This window comes from Oncorhynchus kisutch, linkage group LG6, assembly GCF_002021735.2.
Source record: "Oncorhynchus kisutch isolate 150728-3 linkage group LG6, Okis_V2, whole genome shotgun sequence".
Classification (NCBI taxonomy): domain Eukaryota; kingdom Metazoa; phylum Chordata; class Actinopteri; order Salmoniformes; family Salmonidae; genus Oncorhynchus; species Oncorhynchus kisutch.
In genome coordinates this window covers 52,933,597-52,956,928 of record NC_034179.2, presented here as the reverse complement: position 1 = coordinate 52,956,928, position 23,332 = coordinate 52,933,597, and positions in this window count along the sequence as shown.

Genomic DNA, 23,332 nt, shown 5'->3' with positions numbered 1-23,332 from the left:
CGCTGCACAGCTATTTTCAGGTCTCTCCAAAGATGTTCTTTCAGGTTTAAGTCTGGGCTCTGGCTGGGCCACTCAAGGACATTCAGAGACTTGTCCCAAAGCCACTCCTGCTTTGTCTTGACTGTGTGCTTAGGGTCGTTGTCCTGTTGGAAGGTGAAACTTTCCCCCAGTCTGAGGTCCTGAGTGCTCTGGAGCAGATTTAATCAAGGATCTCTAAGTACTTTGCTCCATTCATCTTTGCCTTGATCCTGACTAGTCTCCTATTCCTTCCCGCTATTAAACATCCAGACACCATGATGCTGCCACCACCATGCTTCACCGTAGGGATGGTATTGGGCAGGTGATGAGCGGTGCCTCCTTCAAGACTGTTGGAAAATAATTACATGTGAAGCTGGATGTGAACAGCTTAGAGGCATCCCACTTTATCAGGTTGTTTAGAGACATGGGTTCTCTCTCTCTCTCTCTCTCTCTCTCTCTCTCTCTCTCTCTCTCTCTCTCTCTCTCTCTCTCTCTCTCTCTCCCTCTCCCTCTCTCCCTCTCTCCCTCTCTCCCTCTCTCTCAATTCAATTCAATTCAAGGGGCTTTATTGGCATGGGAAACGTGTTAACATTGCCAAAGCAAGTGAGGTAGATAATATACAAAAGTGAAATAAGCAATAAAAATTAACAGTAAACATTACACATACAGAAATTTCAAAACTATAAAGACATTACAAATGTCATATTATACATATATATATATATATATATATATATATACAGTGTTGTAACAATGTACAAATGGTTAAAGAACACAAGGGAAAATAAATAAGCATAAATATGGGTTGTATTTACAATGGTGTTTGTTCTTCACTGGTTGCCCTTTTCTTGTGGCAACAGGTCACAAATCTTGCTTCTGGGATGGCACACTGTGGAATTTCCCCCAGTAGATATGAGAGTTTATCAAAATTGGATTTGTTTTCGAATTCTTTGTGGATCTGTGTAATCTGAGGGAAATATGTATCTCTAATATGGTCATACGTTGGACAGGAGGTTAGGAAGTGCAGCTTAGTTTCCACTTCATTTGTGGGCAGTGTGCACATAGTCTGTCTTCTCTTGAGAGCCATGTCTGTCTACGGCGACCTTTCTCAATAGCAAGGTTATGCGGTCTGTACATAGTCAAAGCTTTCCTTAAGTTTGGGTCAGTCACAGTGGACAGGTATTCTGCCACTGTGTACTCTCTGTTTAGGGCTAAATAGCATTCTAGTTTGCTCTGTTTTTTGTTCATTCTTTCCAATGTGTCAAGTAATTATCTTTTTGTTTTCTCATGATTTGGTTGGGTCTAATTGTACTGCTGTCCTGGGGCTCTGTGGGGTGTGTTTGTGTTTGTGAACAGAGTCCCAGGACCAGCTTGCTTAGGGGACTCTTCTCCAGGTTCATCTCTCTGTAGGTGATGGCTTTATTATGGAAGGTTTTGGAATCGCTTCCTTTTAGGTGGTTGTAGAATTTAACAGCTCTTTTCTGGATTTTGATAATTAGTGGGTACCGGCCTAATTCTGCTCTGCATGCATTATTTGGTGTTCTACGTTGTACACAGAGGATATTTTTTTACAGAATTCTGTATGCACAGTCTCAATTTGGTGTTTGTCCCATTTTGTGAAGTCTTGGTTGGTGAGCGGACCCCAGATCTCACAACCGTAAAGGGCAATGGGCTCTATGACTGATTCAAGTATTTTTAGCCAGATCCTAATTGGTATGTTGAAATTGATGTTCCTTTTGATGGCATAGAATGCCCTTCTTGCCTTGTCTCTCAGATCGTTCACAGCTTTGTGGGAGTTACCTGTGGCGCTGATGTTTAGGCCAAGGTATGTATAATTTTTTGTGTGCTCTAGGGCAACAGTGTCTAGATGGAATTTGTATTTATGGTCCTGGCGACTGGACCTTTTTTGGAACACCATTATTTTGGTCTTACTGAGATTTACTGTCAGGGCCCAGGTCTGGCAGAAGATCTAGGTGCTGCTGTAGGCCCTCCTTGGTTGGTGACAGAAGCACCAGATCATCAGCAAAGAGTAGACATTTGACTTCAGATTCTAGCAGGGTGAGGCTGGGTGCTGCAGACCTTTCTAGTGCCCGCGCCAATTCGTTGATATATATGTTGAAGAAGGTGGGGCTTAAGGTGCATCCCTGTCTCACCCCACGACCTTGTGTGAAGAAATGTGTGTGTTTTTGCCAATTTTAACTGCACACTTGTTGTTTGTGTACAAGGATTTTATAATGTCATATGTTTTACCCCCAACACCACTTTTCATCAATTTGTATAGCAGACCCTCATGCCAAATTGAGTCGAAGGCTTTTTTGAAATCAACAAAGCATGAGAAGACTTTGCCTTTGTTTTGGTTTGTTTGGTTGTCAATTAGGGTGTGCAGGGTGAATACATGGTCTGTTGTACGGTAATTTGGTAAAAAGCCAATTTGACATTTGCTCAGTACATTGTTTTTGTTGAGGAAATGTACGAGTCTGCTGTTAATGATAATGCAGAGGATTTCCCCAAGGTTACTGTTGACGCATATTCCACGGTAGTTATTAGGGTCAAATTTTTCTCCACTTTGTGGATTGGGGTGATCAGTCCTTGGTTCCAAATATTGGGGAAGATGCCAGAGCTAAGGATGATGTTAAAGAGTTTTAGTATAGCCAATTGGAATTTGTTGTCTGTATATTTGATCATTTCATTAAGGATACCATCAACACCACAGACCTTTTTGGGTTGGAGGGTTTTTATTTTGTCCTGTAACTCGTTCAAGGTAATTGGAGAATCCAGTGGGTTCTGGTAGGCTTTGATAGTTGATTCTAAGATTTGTATTTGATCATGTATATGTTTTTGCTCTTTATTCTTTGTTATAGAGCCAAAAAGATTGGAGAAGTGGTTTACCCATACATCTCCATTTTGGATAGATAATTCTTTGTGTTGTTGTTTGTTTAGTGTTTTCCAATTTTCCCAGAAGTGGTTAGAGTCTATGGATTCTTCAATTACATTGAGCTGATTTCTGACGTGCTGTTCCTTCTTTTTCCGTAGTGTATTTCTGTACTGTTTTAGTGATTCACCATAGTGAAGGCGTAGACTCAGGTTTTCCGGGTCTCTATGTTTTTGGTTGGACAGGTTTCTCAATTTCTTTCTTCGATTTTTGCATTCTTCACCAAACCATTTGTCATTGTTGTTCATTTTCTTCGGTTTTCTATTTGAGATTTTTAGATTTGATAGGGAAGCTGAGAGGTCAAATACACTGTTAAGATTTTCTACTGCCAAGTTTACACCTTCACTATTGCAGTGAAACATTTTACCCAGGAATTTGTCTAGAAGGGATTGAATTTGTTGTTGCCTAATTGTTTTTTGGTAGGTTTCCAAACTGCATTCCTTCTATAGCATTTCTTAATGTTACTCAGTTCCTTTGGCTTTGATGCCTCGTGATTGGGTATTGCTCTGTTCAAGTAGACTGTGATTTTGCTGTGGTCTGATAGGGGTGTCAGTGGGCTGACTGTGAACGCTCTGAGAGACACTGGGTTGAGGTCAGGGATAAAGTAGTCTACCGTACTACTGCCAAGAGATGAGCTATAGGTGTACCTACCATAGGAGTCCCCTCGAAGCCTCCCATTGACTATGTACATACCCAGCGTGCGACAGAGCTGCAGGAGTTGTGACCCGTTTTTGTTTGTTATGTTGTCATAGTTGTGCCTAGGGGGGGCATATGTGGATGGAATGCTGTCACCTGCAGGCAGGTGTTTGTCCCCCTGTGTGCTGAGGATGTCAGGTTCTTGTCCGGTTCTGGCATTTAGGTCGCCACAGACTAGTACATGTCCCTGGGCCTGGAAATGATTGATTTCCCCCTCCAGGATGGAGAAGCTGTCTTCATTAACTTATGGGGATTCTAGTGGGGGGATATAGGTAGCACACAGGGGGACATTTTTCTCTGTTAAGATAATTTCCTTTAGAATTTCTAGCCAAATGTAAAATGTTCCTGTTTTGATTAATTTAATGGAGTAAGTTAGGTCTGCTCTATACCAAATTAGCATACCCCCTGAGTCCCTTCCCTGTTTCACACCTGGTAGTTTGGTGGATGGGACTACCAGCTCTCTGTAACCTAGAGGGCAACCAGTGGGTCCGTCTCCTCTATACCACGTTTCTTGCAGGATGATAATGTCTGTATTACCTATTTCTTTGGTGAAGTCCAGGTTCCTGCTCTTTAGGCCAAACGCAGATGACCTCAGGCCTTGGATATTCCAGGATGATATAGTGTTTTTTGTTCCATAAAGTGTCCAATGTTGTTGGTCGTGGTATGGCCTCAGGCCAGTAAGTGTGAGCAGAGCCTGCTGAGCATCTGGTACATGCCATTGGCTTGGGCGAGTGTAAGAGTGGGGGTTGGGCCTGTTTGCCCGCTCACTACCTGGGCGTATGTGTGACTTCCATGTTGAGACCCTCTTTGCAGGGGTGGGGTGCATGGGGTGGGCAGGAGTGGCATAGGTCTGATCTGAGGGGGCCTAAATGGGGTGTGGGCATGGTTGACGTGGGGGGGTGTTGATTGGTTGGGGTGGGGGTGTGGATGTGTCTGGGGGTGATGTGGTCTGGATGTAATTCCTCTTGCCGTTGGTCCTCTATGTGTAGGTCCAGGGGGGGGGGTCCTGCAGGTCTGGGAGGGTGTCTCGCTGGTCTGGGTGGGGTGTCTATTGATCTGTTGCTCCTGTGTGAAGTGTTGGGGATATGTTTGAGAGAGAGAGATGTCCTTTAGAGTCCGGGCAAAGGTGGGCACTGCTGCCTTGTAGAGGTGGACCTGGTCATAGAGGCTGTTCAAGTCCAGGGTGGAGTGGTGGGCCAGGAAAACATTTGGTTTTGAGGCACAGTCACGGGAAATACTTGCATTTACCCGCTGTATTGTGGCAGGGTGGAAGTCTTTTCGTGGTAGCAGGGTGGAGATAACCACTTGTGCGTTGGGGAAAGTAGAAGATGCCTTTTCAATCACTCCCTTCAGTGCTGTGGCCACCCTTTCCTGCTGTGCTCTCAGGTCGTTTGTGCCTGTGTGTATTATTATGTGGCTAGGTGAGCCTAGTTGGTCCTCAGACAGAAGGTCTAGGGCGCGCTGGGTGTTTGGACACCAGAATTTAGACACACTGTGTTTGGGAAAAAGTTGTTTTTCTTCTATATATTTCCCATTTGAGTCCATAAGGAGTACAATCTGTGTCTTGTGTTTGTCCTCAGTGGGTGTTGGGGGGGGGGGGGGTTGTCAGAAGGGCTATCAGGGTGGCTGACAGGGGGGGTGCTCAGAGGGGGTGAGAGCCAGTGGCCTTGGGGTTTTTCTTTTGTCTGTTCTGCTGTGATGTCGACTCTATGGTCAGGGTCTGGTGCGGACTGTTCTGCTGTGGTGTCGAGACTGTTGTCGGGTGCTGAGGTGGGCTGGTCTGCTGGCTTCTCTGTGGGGGTGGCCACCTCTCTAGTGGGTTGTTCTCTGTCACACGCCATCCCCCTCACCCTCTCCTCCATCCCCCTCAACCTCTCCTCCAGCAGTCTGATCCTCTCCTTTAGTGCTCTGTTCTGCTCCTCTTTCTCCTGTTGTAGTTGTCTCACCACTGTCCAGAGTGCAGATATGTCTCTGTCCACCTCCAGCTCTCCGGGTCTGGTTAAGGGTGTGTTGTGTTGTTGTGCTGGACTCTCTCTCTCTCTCTCTCTCTCTCTCTCTCTCTCTCTCTCTCTTTCTCTGGGAGGTGAGGCCAGAGTTACTGGAATATAATAACAAGATGGTTGTCTCCACCCTAACAATGGGATTCGTTGTCCACAGAGTGGAACAGCGAGCTGTCAATCTCCCGCTTGTTCCTCTTTGGATTTGTGGATACCTATCGTTATTTACTATATACTTTTAAAAATATTCGATGAGGGTTGTTGACTTCACCCGTCTGAATTCAATTGCGAGAGAGATGTTAGCTAGCTAATCCTTTTCAACAATGCACAAATAGGTACTACTAACAGCCTGCATATTTAAGCTATGTTGGTGGAGTTAGCAAAATATTTTGCCAGATACCAGAACCAACACAGAAAGATTCCATCCATCGGTTGATGACGCTGTCTGTTGCTATTTACAGACCTCGTGAATATGCATAAACAGCCTAACATTTCAACAGGGACAACTTATATAAAGTGTTTTTTTTCTCAAAGTTAACGGGATGTCACATGCATTACACTTCTATCAGAATACTTGAAACAACCTAATCATTACGAAACTTCTATTTGATCAAATAAGCCTTATGTATCAAAATAGAAATTCACATTTATCATGACAAAATTTGACACTCTCTCATTGGCCCTACAAAAAAACTCCTCACTTGGCCTGCCTCGCGCTTATTTTCACACAAACAGATTTGGGGCGGAGTCGACCCTCTTGCTTCACCTTTTCCTGTTTGGCTAGGCTGCACTCTCGTATGACCCTTAACCCTAAAAGTGCCAACATATTTTATATCTTGTATCTTTTTATATTTTGTACCCAAAATTGTTAACCTCTCTGAACCACCCATCCCGGATCCGGTATAATTGTCATCAGTAACGCTGAATAGCATAGCGCCACAGTCAAATAATATTACTAGAAAATATTCATATTCATGAAATCACAAGTGCAATATTGCAAAATACAGTTTAGCCTTTTGTTAATCCACCTGTCGTCTCAGATTTTGAAATTATGCTTTACACATACTGACCATTTCATATTATAGACAGAAGCCTACTGCATGGCAGTCCAATCCGAACTCATCTCTCTATGTCCAGCCCACTCATTATCTCAGCCAATCATGGCTAGCGGGAAGGATGCAGACTTTGTCCATGGTTTTTAAACTAGGTTTTTAAAGTGTTTCTGTGATACTTAGAGGCTGAGAAATTGACGAGTGAACTAATCTGAGGTACCAGTAAGACTTTAAATAGCCACCTATATGGGCGCCGTGCCATCAGACCTTTATCTCTAACTTTGGAACTTTATGGGCTATCAACTCGGTTCCAGTTGCATCTAAAATATGAGACTTGGTAGAGAGACAATGACTAGACTCTAAACAGTTATTGAATTTGTTTTGATATTTCTGAAATATAGTGGCTGCCACGCCCCCCAGGGGCCAAATCTGATGTGGCTCCCTATGTACAGTATATCTTTTCAGGGTACATACAAAAGAGTCATTATTTTTAATTCCTACACAGAAATAATCAGAAATTTTATTTTTTTGGTAACTAGTTGCTTGACAAAGTCCTAACATTTCAGAAGCATCTGAAACAGTCAGAAGCATAGAGTAAACACTTACCATTCACATGAGTTACTACTTATCAAAACAACATACTGTCAGTAGGATGTGCTCCAGGTTAGCATTTTAGCTAAATTGCAACTTTTCAGCTACTTACTACTTTTTATCTACTTTTCAATGACTTATCATGTTAGCTAACCCTTCCCCTTCCCCTAAACCTAACCCTTACTTTAACCCAGTGCTTCTCAATTATTTTCTGTTACGCCCCCCCCCCCCTAGGAAGAAGTAAACATTTCGCGCCCCCAAACTCTCCGCCGCGACTGTAAATAGTATAATTTGTCTATAAAATTGTTATAAGTACAACTCTGCATAACATTGTATCCTTATTAACATTAAAGAAAAAAGAAATATAGATCAACTTACAACAAATAACAACTTTATTAACATTGTTTTTTAGTCTGTAACAGAAAAGACTTAAAGTGCATCAATTTGCCTGAAATTTAAAAACAAATTCAAGCCTTATTTAAACTGTAAACATTTTTTGACCATTTGATACTGAAAAATTAAATATATAATCAATAAATAATAATACATTCAAATTGATCAGCAACATTAACTCAGGAGCACAATATATGAAACACTTTGACCTATAAAACAAAAATGAATAAAACAATTTGTGCTGATTTTATTTTATTAAAATGAGGAAGTCAGGATTAATGGCTACAATGAGCATGTTTTGCAGAGCACAGCTTTTCGAAGCGGGGTTTGAAGCATGATACTGCAAGGCTCAGCTCCTGCTCAATGTTTAGCTGGGACCTGTACTTGGTCTTCAGTGCAGCAACAGCAGAGAAGCCAGTCTCACAAAGATAAGATGTTGCAAAAGGAAGAAGAATACCCATGGCCCTCTGCCCTAAGAGTGGATACTGCCTCTCTACACTCAGCCAGAATTCACTCTGTGTCTGTGATGTGAACCTCAGTCTCAATGTGGAGTCAGACGTCATATCAATGAACTGGTCCTCCTCTGCTGAGCTGAAACCAGTTGGAGCTGGTGCATTGAAAGGATCTCTCACCCAGTCATATTGGGAACTGTTTTCAGGGAAGTACTTTTTAAAGAATCCCATCAGTGATGAAATATGCTCCTTAATATATGAAATCACTGAGGTGGCATCATAGTCAGTAGTGTCAACAAATTCATGCAGGTTCTCGAATGAATCAGTATTTCCTTCATCAAGTCGCCTGCCCCATATTGCAAGCTTTCGAGTGAAAGAGCTGATCTTGTCTGTGACCTGAGGGAGGTGTTTATCTTTCCCTTGAAGCTGTAGATTTAGTTCATTTAGCTTTCCAAATATGTCACTCAGGTAGGCCAGTTTTGACAGGAAGTTCTCATCACAAATTTTTTTCTGCGAGGTCATACTTGTGCTCCTGCTCCGAAAAAATTCTTATCTGCTCTCTGAGCTCAAAGACTCGGGACAAGACTTTTCCTCGTGACAGCCACCTTGCTTCACTGTGAAACAGCACAGCTTAATGTTCAGCTCCCATCTCCTCACAGATAGCAGAGAAGACTCTTGTTTAGTGGTCTGGTCTTTATACAATTGACTCCACCTACAATGTCAGTCATAACCTCACTTAATGCAGAAGAAAGGTGCCTTGTGTATAACACAGTGTGTCCACTCAGCATTAGGTGAGGCCTTCTTGATGAGTGCCCGACGTCCTTTTCTCATCCCTGCCATGGTCTGTGCACCATCACTGCAAACACCAATGCAGTTCTCCCACTTTAGCGCATTCTCAGTCAGAAAGCAGTCCAGCATTTTGAATAGCTCTTCAGCTGGGCTCTGTCTCTGACATATTTACAAAAAAGTAGATCCTCACACAGGGAGTTTGTCATGTCAAAACGTACATAAGCGATAAGCAAACCGTCTTTGATGCTGTCAGTTGCTTCATCGAACTGTAAGGCAAAACGTTTGTCTTTGAGTTTATCTACCAGCTGTTCTTTAAGATCGTTAGCAATGTCATTTATACGTCTGGCGACAGTGTCATTGGACAGAGGGATAGCTTTTATTTTTGCAGCACTTGCGTCATCCAGCATGACAGAGACCATGTCTAATGCTGCAGGCAGTATCAGCTCCTCTGCTATGGAGTTTTTTTTGTTGTTGCACTGTGCAATTTGGTACGCCACCTTATATGATGCTAACAGTGCTCGCTGGTTTACTGAAGTAGCATTCACAAAGCGGGACGAGTGTTGGCAATATTCGGCACGTTTTCGCTGAAAAAACTCAAGCGGCTTATCAGCGTGATTGGGGTGTAATGTCTTTAAGTGACGCCTTAATTTATTTGGCTTCATGCTGTCCGCTGCCAACATTTTTAGACACAGTAAACATACCGGTCTTTCCTCGTGTCCCACCGTAGTCACAGTGAAGCCAAGCGCTACATACGCTTCGTCATATTTCCTCGTCTTAGCTTTCGGGAGACTTACGTTTGTCTCATTATCTCCATCACTCTCCACCTTTCTTTTCATCCCTGTTAAATATTTTTCCATGGTGTTTCTTAAAGGTTTGTTATCTGCACTTCATATCTCCTGCTCTGTGCTGTGTGCTCTTGTTCGGTGCAAAAAAAACCTACTCCCTGCGGCCAAAAAAAGCACGTTCCCCAGGGTCACATGCGCCCCACCTGGCATCGCTCCGAGCCCCCCCAGGGGGGGCGCACCCCGCTATTTGAGAAGGACTGCTTTAACCCTTTTAGCTAACCCTTTCCCTAGCCCTTTAACCGAATTCCTAAACTTAACCCTAACCTTAACCCTTACCCCTAACTCCTAGCCTAGCTGACATTAGCCATTTAGCCACCTGGCTAGAATTCGTAACATATCACGTTTTTAAAATCGTATCATATTGAACGCTTGCAAATTTGTAACATATAATTGTAATTCGTAACATATCATACGAATTTGGGTGATGGACATCCACAAATTAATACTGTACATACCATACGAAACGTAATATATCAGACTAACTGGAGCGTCTGGAATTTACGTACAGAATAATATGAAATGCTCTGAGACCAGGTTGAAATCCCAAGTGCAATTGCTGCCCTTTAGATTTATGTACTGTACTGCTCAGTTTCAGTTCAGATCCCACTGTCTCAATGCTAAAGGCAGCATGTTTGAGGTATATAAAGTACACTGTGTGTTTGTGTGCGTGTACACGTAAGCGAGAACAGTATCGATATTGGAGGCATAAGTTGTGATAGACATTGTTCCTTTTGACAAACTATTCCTACCGTTCTCGCTCATTGTACAGGGGTTAAAGCGTACTAAAAGCATAAGGGCTTTATTGATTTTCAATTTCCAAGACACGCGCACGCGCCCACACTCACACAGCACAGAATACTATGTGTTTGTTATCTGCATGTGTCAGATTGTTGTGAGCAGAGCATGAGTTACCTAAGGTGACGGTAAATGAGGGCGCTCCTGCCCGTCCCTTCACATGAAGAAGCATGTGAGTTTGGAGACACGTGGAGGAAAATGCTAATACTCCTTTACAAGTCAGTGACACAGCCCACTTGAGATTTGTGCTCGGCACATGTGTTTGGGCTGGGGTACTGCTGATTTATTCACTGTGTCTCTGTACATGACATGGCGTAGTAAAGAAACAAGCTTGTCTGTGAGCGAAAAATTATACAGGGGTGCAGTTGCAACACAAACAAAGCCTTTGGTTTCACTAATTCGGTTTCTCTCTCTCTTTTCATCCTCACCTCCTCCCTTCTTTCTCTCTGTCTCTCTGCAACGTGCCTCTCCCTCTTCTCCCTTGAAGTCCGCAAGGTACTCTGTCTACTCCCCTCCTCTCTCTGTCTTGTGCTGCTTTTCCTGTATAGTCAGGTTGCAAGCCGTGTGAGTGCAGGATTTGTGTGTGTGCACATGCGCGCTGGCAACCCACTTTGACTGATCTCATTGTGCTGGTGGGAGAGGGAGGCATGCAGTTCCCAACAACCGTTGTTTTACCCATCATTACCAACAGGCTGCCTTTCACTGCCTCTACACCTCCTTTCTTTCTTTCTTTCTTTCTTTCTCCCTCTATCCCACCATCTCTTCTCTCTGTTGTCTGGTGTTCAGTGTCTGGGGTATGCGAGTGTCCAGGGAACTTGGTCAAAGTGAGAGTGGTCTTAGCATGGTGGTGTGGTACAGTACATTTCCAAAAGTGCACCACGACCACTCCATCATCTGTAGTCCACTCTCAACCGGAGAAGAATATTTGGTATCTCCATCAGAGCTGGCACAATAATGTATATCATTGGCCCTAATCGAATTTGACATTTTCCCACAACCTTTTTTTCTCTGCTGTCTTCCACTGTGATTCTATGGTCTGGGACAATGTAATGACAACGTAATGAAAACCCATAAAGCTCTCATTGCCTGTTAGTGTCTGAGGACCAGAGAGCTACACACAGATAGCCCCAGCCTGAAATATGCTCTCACATTCATAGCAGGGTGATTGATGGCTCCTTAACTGTGATTTGTGGCTGCAATTTAAGCCGATTTACACCTTGCTCCCCCCATACATGCGTGCAGAGCAGATGCTGTGTACCAATGTTGGGAAATATCATCTACATGTATTAATGTATTCAGTATCTGCAAAACATTTTTTTTACAAGCAACTGTCAGCACTGACGTGGAACTGAAGCATGCATTTGTGTGAAGTACTGTACTTGCTACTTCAGAAAAAAAAGGACAAGCCCCTTTCAGTCCGGATGTCGTCTCTCTATCCATCGTTCCCCTCAACAAATGCCAAGTGCTTGTCAATAATCCGTATCCCAGTGCACATAGTGCAGAATATGGTTGCATCCCAAATGACACCCCTTTCCCCTATACACCGCACTACTTTTGACGAGAGCCGTTGAATGCAAACCTTCCCCCTAAACCTGTCAAGGTTATGTCTGGAGCTTTGGAGTGTGTGACGGAGAAGAGCGTGCCCCCAGACACACCATTTCATTACGCCCCCTGGGTATTCCTGGAGCCCCTCCAGCCTCTGGGCCACTCTAACTTCATTCCCCGTCGTCGCGCTGAGTAATATCACTAATACGATTTTTCTTTAGGGACAGTGAAAGCTGGGAATAAAGAGCAGCGTTAACCTTTGGAGCCTCTGAAAAACGAAAGAGGAGGAAGAGGAGGAAAATAATAAATGGGATTAATAAAAAGAGAGCGAGAAGGGAAACGGGCGGAGAGGGACAGAGGGAGAGAGAGCTACTGTGGCACTTTTTTGTGTGTCCTGTTTTTTTTGGGTGTGTGTGTGTGTGTGTGTGTGTGTGCAAGGGCTGAAAATGCAATAAGCTATGAAGCAGGAAGTTGGTTTGGGAGGGACGGGGGCTAAATGAGTGTGGAGGGTTGTAAACAGATTGTACCTGTTTTGATCTCTGCAAACAGAATATAATTACAGCAGAGACGAGACGTGACTGCACAGCTCAAGACAGGGCTACCTCTCCATATAAACAGACGCCATTTTCTCATCTTACATGTGCTTTAGTGCCAGTATATGTAGCATATATCAAAATGCAGGCACAGCGCAGCTAGACTACAACAAGAAGATGTGCGTAATGTATACAATCTTATCACCATAACATGGTTAGATGAAATGTAAAAGTAAGTTGTAAGGATTCAAAGATACATCCCTACCAAATCTAGTTAGCACGTAGTTGCTAGCTACTCCCATAGCATTCTCTGCTTGCTGTGAGGTAAATAGAACAACAACAACACGATTAAATGACATCAAAGCCTTGTGCTAAAGTAATAGATACAGCACTTCTCAGTGAGAGATGCACAAACGCTCCAGTCCAAGGTTTCTGTTTGCAGTCACAACAAATGTTTAGGGATGATTCCTACTCTGAAGGCTATTTTCTGAGAAAAGAGTAATCACAAATATGTTAACATTTCTTAACAGTCATGATCAGGTCAGCCTTTCTGGGCAATTCTACCATAACATTTCTGTTTCCCACCTCTCTCCCACAAGCAATGACTGTACTACATGTACTGCATATAGAGCAAATTGTCCATGCATGCAAGGTCAGTACTGGAGGCTGTGGTTCGATGGAATCTGTCATTAAAGAGTTATCACAAATACACTAACACTTCTAACCAGTCATTGTCATGGCAAGCCATTCTGGACATTTCTACAATATCATTTTTATTTCCCTTATCTCTCACAAGGCATCAAATGTTCTGCATGTACAAAAAAATGTCCATGCTTGCAAGGTCAGTAGTGGTGGAGGAAGTGGTTCGATGGAATCTGTATCATTAAAAAGTGAAAAACAGTCATACACTTTCTCTGTAGAACATGTGAATGAACTGTGTGACGCACGGCACCCACGCTTACTGCTGGTAAAGCGGTACAGCTGTACGCTGCACGAGGTGAGAATATTCCCTCTCCCTCCCCTGTTCCCTAATGTGCATCTGAGGGCCTTCCTCCAGGCGTGAGAATCAGTTCCTGGAAGCGCTGACCTACAAGAGATCTTTTTTTCTTCTTAATTTAACCTTTATTTAACCAGGCAAGTCAGTTAAGAACAAATTCTTACTTACATTGATGGCCTACCAGAAGGCAAAAGGCCTCCTGCGGGGACGGGAGATGGGATATATATATATTTTTTAGATCACATCACGACAAGAGTGTCTCAGCCTCCAGTATTTATGCTGCAGTAGTGTCGGGGGGCTGGGGTCAGTTTGTTATATCTGGAGTACTTCTCCTGTCCTATTCGGTGTCCTGTGTGAATCTAAGTGTGCGTTCTCTAATTCTCTCCTTCTCTCTTTCTTTCTCTCTCTCGGAGGACCAGAGCCCTAGGACCATGCCCCAGGACTACCTGACATGATGACTCCTTGCTGTCCCCAGTCCACCTGGCCATGCTGCTGTTCCAGTTTCAACTGACCTGAGCCCTAGGACCATGCCCCAGGACTACCTGACATGATGACTCCTTGCTGTCCCCAGTCCACCTGGCCATGCTGCTGCTCCAGTTTCAACTTCCACCTGACTGTGCTGCTGCTCCAGTTTCAACTGTTCTGCCTTATTATTATTCGACCATGCTGGTCATTTATGAACATTTGAACATCTTGGCCATGTTCTGTTATAATCTCCACCCGGCACAGCCAGAAGAGGACTGGCCACCCCACATAGCCTGGTTCCTCTCTAGGTTTCTTCCTAGGTATTGGCCTTTCTAGGGAGTTTTTCCTAGCCACCGTGCTTCTACACCTGCATTGCTTGCTGTTTGGGGTTTTAGGCTGGGTTTCTGTACAGCACTTTGAGATATCAGCTGATGTACGAAGGGCTATATAAATACATTTGCTTTGATTTGATTTGACTCCACAACACTACATAAAGAGAGGCCTAAGACAACAACATAGCATGGCAGCAACACATGAAAACAGCATGGTAGCAACACAACATGACAACAACATGGTGGTAACGCAACATGGCAGCAGCACAACATGGTAGCAGCACAAAACATGGTACAAACATTATTGGGCACAGACAACAGCACAAAGGGCAAGAAGGTAGAGACAACAATACATCACATAAAACAGCCACAACTGTCAGTAAGAGTGTCCATGATTGAGTCTTTAAATAATAATAAAATGGTCCAGTTTGAGTGTTTTTTGCAGCTCGTTCCAATCGCTAGCTGCAGCGAACTGAAAAGAGGAGCAACCTAGGGTCATCTGAATCTGGGTTAGTTTGGCAGCTATTGTGAACGAGGAGAGATTACAATAGAGGAAGCCAAGTCTAGATTTAACCTTAGCCTGCAGCTTTGATAGGTGCTGAGAGAAGGACAGTGTACCGTCTAGCCGTACTCCCAAGTACTTGTATGAGGTGACTACCTCAAGCTCTAAACCCTCAGAGGTAGTAATCACACCGGTGGATAGAGGGGCATTCTTTTTACCAAACCACATGACCTTTGTTTTGTTGGTGTTCAGAACAAGGTGAAGGGCAGATAAAGCTTGTAGGACACTAAGAAAGCTTTGTTGTAGAGCATTTAACACAAAATCCGCGGGGGGCCAGCTGAGTTTAAGACTGTATCATCTGCATATAAATGGATGAGAGAGATTCCTACTGCTTGAGCTATGTTGTTGATGTAAATTGAGAAGAGCGTGGGGCCTAGGATCGAGCCTTGGCAGTGTCTGAGACAGCAAATGGTCTGATGGCGTAGCAGTAAGTCGTCCTGTCGTCCTGTCGTGTCGTGTCCCTGTATATTTCGTTTATTTTTCGTTTATTTTTCGTTTTTTTACATAGCTATCCCTTTAAAAACATTTTGCTAAACCTAAGCTTCCAAATACGCTGGATCTTCACAACTAGCTATCTAGCTAAACCGCAACCCCGGATGATTACCCCTGGCTAGCGTTTCCACCCTCTTAGCTTGAAGCTAGCCCGGCCTGCGCTACCACCGTAGCATACTCCTGAGCTACAATACCCGGGCCCACGACCGGTCTATCGATGTCACCGCATGAAGAGGAATAAACAGACTCACCCCATCGCGACATCCCCCAAAGGCTAACTCTCTAGCCCTCGCTATCTCCCTGCTTGCTAATTCGGCCTGCTAACTGCTAGCTTGTCCAGCTCCGGTCCGCTAACTGCTACCTTGTCTAGCCCGGGCCTACAAACTGTTAGCTTGTTAGCACAGGCCTGCTAACCGCCTGAATCGCCGCGTCCCAAACGCCCACCGGACCCATATTTACTTTCTATCTCTTTTGACTTTTAATTTGTTTATACCTTCCGGAAACCTGCCTCACCCAATGTGATACGGAATCGCTATTATTTTTTATTTCTTTTTAGAACACACTCAAGAACCTCCAGAAGCTAACCAGCTAACTAGCTACAAGCTATTTAGTCATTGTTAGTTTTTTTTAACCTGGATAACACTCGCCAGTCCAGCTTCCCTGCCCCATCCACCAATGCCCCCTGGACACTGATCTCTTGGCTACATAGCTGATGCACGCTGGACTGTCCATTAATCACGGTACTCCATTCTGCTTGTTTGTTTTATCTGTTGGCCCCGTTGCCTAGTCTACGCCATTTTACCTGCTGTTGTTGTGCTAGCTGATTAGCTGTTGTCTCACCTACTGTTTTAGCTAGCTTTCCCAATTCAACACCTGTGATTACTGTATGCCTCGCTGTATGTCTCTCTCAAATGTCAATATGCCTTGTATACTGTTGTTCAGGTTAGTTATCATTGTTTTAGTTCACATTGGAGCCCCTAGTTCCACTCTTCATACCCCTGATAACTCCTTTGTCCCACCTCCCACACATGCGGTGACCTCACCCATTACTACCAGCATGTCCAGAGATACAACCTCTCTCATCATCACCCAGTGCCTGGGCTTACCTCCGCTGTACCCGCACCCCACCATACCCCTGTCTGCGCATTATGCCCTGAATATATTCTACCATGCCCAGAAACCTGCTCCTCTTATTCTCTGTCCCCAACGCTCTAGGCGACCAGTTTTGATAGCCTTTAGCCGCACCCTCATACTACTCCTTCTCTGTTCCGCGGGTGATGTGGAGGTAAACCCAGGCCCTGCATGTCCCCAGGCACCCTCATTTGTTGACTTCTGTGATCGAAAAAGCCTTGGTTTCATGCATGTCAACATCAGAAGCCTTCTCCCTAAGTTTGTCTTACTCACTGCTTTAGCACACTCTGCTAACCCTGATGTCCTTGCTGTGTCTGAATCCTGGCTCAGGAAGGCCACCAAAAATTCAGAGATTTCCATACCCAACTATAACATCTTCCGTCAAGATAGAACTGCCAAAGGGGGAGGAGTTGCAGTTTACTGCAGAGATAGCCTGCAAAGTAATGTCATACTTTCCAGGTCCATACCCAAACAGTTCGAACTACTAATTTTGAAAATTACTCTCTCCAGAAATAAGTCTCTCACGGTTGCCGCCTGCTACCGACCCCCCTCAGCTCCCAGCTGTGCCCTGGACACCATTTGTGAATTGATCGCCCCCCATCTAGCTTCAGAGTTTGTTCTGTTAGGTGACCTAAACTGGGATATGCTTAACACCCCGCCAGTCCTACAATCTAAGCTAGATGCCCTCAATCTCACACAAATCATCAAGGAACCCACCAGGTACAACCCTAACTCTGTAAACAAGGGCACCCTCATAGACGTCATCCTGACCAACTGGCCCTCCAAATACACCTCCGCTGTCTTCAACCAGGATCTCAGCGATCACTGCCTCATTGCCTGTATCCGCTACGGAGCCGCAGTCAAACGACCACCCCTCATCACTGTCAAACGCTCCCTAAAACACTTCTGTGAGCAGGCCTTTCTAATCGACCTGGCCCGGGTATCCTGGAAGGACATTGACCTCATCCCGTCAGTTGAGGATGCCTGGTCATTCTTTAAAAGTAACTTCCTCACCATTTTAGATAAGCATGCTCCGTTCAAAAAATGCAGAACTAAGAACAGATACAGCCCTTGGTTCACCCCAGACCTGACTGCCCTCGACCAGCACAAAAACATCCTGTGGCGGACTGCAATAGCATCGAATAGTCCCCGTGATATGCAACTGTTCAGGGAAGTCCGGAACCAATACACGCAGTCAGTCAGGAAAGCTAAGGCCAGCTTCTTCAGGCAGAAGTTTGCATCCTGTAGCTCCAACTCCAAAAAGTTCTGGGACACTGTGAAGTCCATGGAGAACAAGAGCACCTCCTCCCAGCTGCCCACTGCACTGAGGCTAGGTAACACGGTCACCACTGATAAATCCATGATTATCGAAAACTTCAATAAGCATTTCTCAACGGCTGGCCATGCCTTCCGCCTGGCTACTTCAACCTCGGCCAACAGCTCCGCCCCCCCCGCAGCTCCTCGCCCAAGCCTCTCCAGGTTCTCCTTTACCCAAATCCAGATAGCAGATGTTCTGAAAGAGCTGCAAAACCTGGACCCGTACAAATCAGCTGGGCTTGACAATCTGGACCCTCTATTTCTGAAACTATCTGCCACCATTGTCGCAACCCCCATTACCAGCCTGTTCAACCTCTCTTTCATCTCGTCTGAGATCCCCAAGGATTGGAAAGCTGCCGCAGTCATCCCCCTCTTCAAAGGGGGAGACACCCTGGACCCAAACTGTTACAGACCTATATCCATCCTGCCCTGCCTATCTAAGGTCTTCGAAAGCCAAGTCAACAAACAGGTCACTGACCATCTTGAATCCCACCGTACCTTCTCCGCTGTGCAATCTGGTTTCCGAGCCGGTCATGGGTGCACCTCAGCCACACTCAAGGTACTAAACGATATCATAACCGCCATCGATAAAAGACAGTACTGTGCAGCCGTCTTCATCGACCTTGCCAAGGCTTTCGACTCTGTCAATCACCATATTCTTATCGGCAGACTCAGTAGCCTCGGTTTTTCGGATGACTGCCTTGCCTGGCTCACCAATTACTTTGCAGACAGAGTTCAGTGTGTCAAATCGGAGGGCATGCTGTCCGGTCCTCTGGCAGTCTCTATGGGGGTGCCACAGGGTTCAATTCTCGGGCCGACTCTTTTCTCTGTGTATATCAATGATGTTGCTCTTGCTGCGGGCGATTCCCTGATCCACCTCTACGCAGACGACACCATTCTATATACTTTCGGCCCGTCTTTGGACACTGTGCTATCTAACCTCCAAACAAGCTTCAATGCCATACAACACTCCTTCCGTGGCCTCCAACTGCTCTTAAACGCTAGTAAAACCAAATGCATGCTTTTCAACTGGTCGCTGCCTGCACCTGCATGCCCGACTAGCATCACCACCCTGGATGGTTCCGACCTAGAATATGTGGACGTCTATAAGTACCTAGGTGTCTGGCTAGACTGCAAACTCTCCTTCCAGACTCATATCAAACATCTCCAATCGAAAATCAAATCAAGAGTCGGCTTTCTATTCCGCAACAAAGCCTCCTTCACTCACGCCGCCAAGCTTACCCTAGTAAAACTGACTATCCTACCGATCCTCGACTTCGGCGATGTCATCTACAAAATGGCTTCCAACACTCTACTCAGCAAACTGGATGCAGTCTATCACAGTGCCATCCGTTTTGTCACTAAAGCACCTTATACCACCCACCACTGCGACTTGTATGCTCTAGTCGGCTGGCCCTCGCTACATATTCGTCGCCAGACCCACTGGCTCCAGGTCATCTACAAGTCTATGCTAGGTAAAGCTCCGCCTTATCTCAGCTCACTGGTCACGATGGCAACACCCATCCGTAGCACGCGTTCCAGCAGGTGTATCTCACTGATCATCCCTAAAGCCACCACCTCATTTGGCCGCCTTTCGTTCCAGTACTCTGCTGCCTGTGACTGGAACGAATTGCAAAAATCGCTGAAGTTGGAGACTTTTATCTCCCTCACCAACTTCAAACATCAGCTATCTGAGCAGCTAACCGATCGCTGCAGCTGTACATAGTCTATTGGTAAATAGCCCACCCTTTTCACCTACGTCATCCCCATACTGTTTTTATTTATTTACTTTTCTGCTCTTCTGCACACCAATATCTCTACCTGTACATGACCATCTGATCATTTATCACTCCAGTGTTAATCTGCAAAATTGTAATTATTTGCCTACCTCCTCATGCCTTTTGCACACATTGTATATAGACCCCCCCTTTGTTTTCTACTGTGTTATTGACTTGTTAATTGTTTACTCCATGTGTAACTCTTTGTTGTATGCTCACACTGCTATGCTTTATCTTGGCCAGGTCGCAGTTGCAAATGAGAACTTGTTCTCAACTAGCCTACCTGGTTAAATAAAGGTGAAATAAAATAAAAAATAAAAAAAACACTGCACTCTTTGAGAGAGGTAGTTAGCAAACCAGGCCAAAGACCCCTAATTGACACCAATACTCACAAGAAAGAAATCAAAAGCTTTGGCCAAGTCAATAAAAACAGCAGCACAACATTGCTTACAATCAAGGGCAATGGTGACATCATTTAGGACCTTTAAGGTTGAAATGACACATCCATAACCTGAGTGAAAACCAGATTGCATACCCGAGAGAATAGACATCAAGAAAGCTATTCAGTCAGTTTTGAAAACAGGGCAAAATAGAAATGGGCCTATAACAGTTAGGATCAGCTTGATCCCCCCCCCTTTAAAAAATGGACGCACCGTGGCCTGCCTTCCAAGCAATGGGAACCTCCCCAGAGAGGAGAGACAGGTTAAAAAGTTCAGAGATAGGCTTGGCGATGATAGAAACCTAAACCTCTTAAGCATTTTTGCTTAAAATGACATATCCAAATCGAACTGCCTGTAGCTCAGGACATGAAGCAAGGATATTAATATTTTTGATACCATTTGAAAGGAAACACTTTGAAGTTTGTATAAATGTGAAATAAATGTTGGAGAATGTAACACATTAGATCTGGTAAGAAAATACAAATAAAAAACAACCGTTTTTTTGAATTTTTTTGGTACCATCTTTGAAATGCAAAAGAATGGTCAAAATGTATTATTCCAGACGCAATTTCGGTTTTGGCCACTAGATGGCAGCAGTGTATGTACAAAGCGTTAGACTGATCCAGTGAAACATTGTATTTCTGTTCCAAATTTTGTATGAAGACGGGCCAAATGTGTCGAATTGGTTTATTAATAACTTTTCAAGTTTATAACTGTGCACTCTCTTCAAACAATGGCATGGTATTATTTCACTGTAATAGCTACTGTAAATTGGACAGTGCATTTAGACGAACAAGAATTTAAGCTTTCTGCCAATATCAGGTATGTCTATGTCCTGGGAAATTTTCTTGTTACTTACAACCTCATGCTAATCGCATTAGACTACATTAGTTCAACCGTCCCATGGGGGACCTAACGATGGGGGACCCACCGATCCAAGAGGTTAAAGAAGAAAGGGTCTAAGTTTAAGGAGGTCTTTTAGCACCTCGACTCAGTGACTGCCTGCAGGGAGAAACTTTGTAGCGGGGCAGGTGAAAAAGGGAGGAGTATTGGGGATAGACGCATTAGAAGGGGTGGGAGATGAGGAAATGTTGGACTGGCAAGGAGGCATGGCAGAGTCAAATAGGAATCCTGACTTAATGAAGTGGTGATTAAAGAGCTCAGTCATGTGCTCCTTGTCAGTAACTACCACATCATCAACATGTAAGGACATAGGCAGCTGTGAGAGAAGTGCTTATTCCCCAGGTCTTTAACTGTTTTCCAGAACTTCTTTGGGTTAGACCCACAGAGGGAGAACTGCTCCTTAAAGTAACTAACTGTGACCTTCCAGACTTATTTCTAATTTGCCTGAATGAAAGCCAGTCAGCCTGAGTATGCATTTGCCAAATCGAATTCTTGAGGTGGAGTAACTCTGCCAGATCATGGTTGAACGAGGGGCTGAACCTGTTTTTAATTATCTTTTTTTAGGGGTGCATATTTGTTAATGATAACACTGAAAATATATAAAAATGTGTATTTGACAGAGGGGATCAAGCTGATTCTATACCAATTTACAGAGGCCAGATCATGAGACTGATACCTATCAGGATAATTTGTAAGGAACAACATCAAGGAGAGTAGCCTTTTCTGGGTGTTTGGAGTCATACCTTGTGGGATTGGTAACAATCTTAGAAAGATTTAGGGAGTCCCATTGCTTTAGAACTTGGTAAGGGGGCTTAAGCATGTCCCAGTTTAGGTCACCTAGCAGGACCAATTCAGACTTAGTGTAAGGGGTCAGGAGAGAGCTTAGGGCATTTAGGGTACAGGCCGGTGATGATGGTAGCTGATAACACCCAGGTACAGTCAACAAATAGTTATTTTGAAAGTTTAATGCGTAAAACCAGAAAATCAAATTGTTTGGGGACAGAATTGGTGGAGACAACCGAGCACTGAAGGTATTCCTTGGTAAAGATTACCACTCCACCACCTTTAGACGATCTGTTTTGCCGAAAAAGGTTATAACCAGAAAGGTTAACATCAGTGTTCAAAACACTCTTTCTTAACCACATCTCAGTAATGACCAACACATCTGGATTGGAGCTGTGAACCCACACTTTCAATTGATACATTTTAGGTAATAAGCTTCAGGTGTTACCATGCAGAAAACCCAGGCTTTTACTAGAGCAGAAAATAGTGAAGCAGATATCAGAGCACAAATCAGAATTGGGGCTAGCAAAATTACATGGGCCAGGTTGTACATGCACATTTCCAGATTTAATCAGCAGTAACGCAAGCAGGGCACGGCAGAGGACAGGGAGAGCTTTGCAGTGTTGATTTCTAACAGTTTAATGTGCATTAGATGGCAACAAGATCATATTGTATAGCCATTTCATCAGGTAACATGAATACAAAGCTGGCGAGAGGTGGTTAGAATAGGATGGGAGGCCAAGAGTCTGTCTAACCAATAGAGAGTCAGAGTCCCGAGTGTGGGAACAAACATAGACTGTCCCACAGTTGGGTAAACAAGCAAGTTCAAAGTCAACAAAGCACGCAGGAGTCATAAGGCAAATAGCATAAAGCACAAGCGGAAAATTTAACAATTTGGGGCTAGCCATTGTAAGTTCAGAGTCACTCGCCTCAACAGTGCATATGTGCTGGAGGTGAGCCCCACCTTAAATGTCCATCGATGAGAATAGCCTCTGTCTTTAACACCACCACACCTGCACCTCCTCTCCTCCCTATATAGCCCATATAGTTTGGATGTGTGTAAAACCCTTCATTTTCTAAGTTGCACTGTCCGTATTATATGCCCACGGGGAGCAATTGTGGTGCCTGTAACTGTATTCAGACATAGCCTATTTAAAACAAGTTGTTGTTTTAGTTTTTATTAGAATTGGTTTTGAATTATACACTGTCTTTTTAGGCCTTAGTGAATTGAATCTTGCGTATAGACTATGTTTGGCAAATCCATGTCAAGACTACAATTTACAGTAGGCGTAGCCCCTACAGCCTATGTTTAATAATGTATTTCCTTATTGAAGCAATGCAATTAGAACAATGTGGACTGCAAACATGTTCAACATAGTAAATATAGTGCAGGCTATTTAACAAATGAGGCTATAATGGACTAACAATCAAGTTGGAGTTGATGACAACACAATACATAAAAGGCCGTAAATACACAACTTGAAGCTACCACAT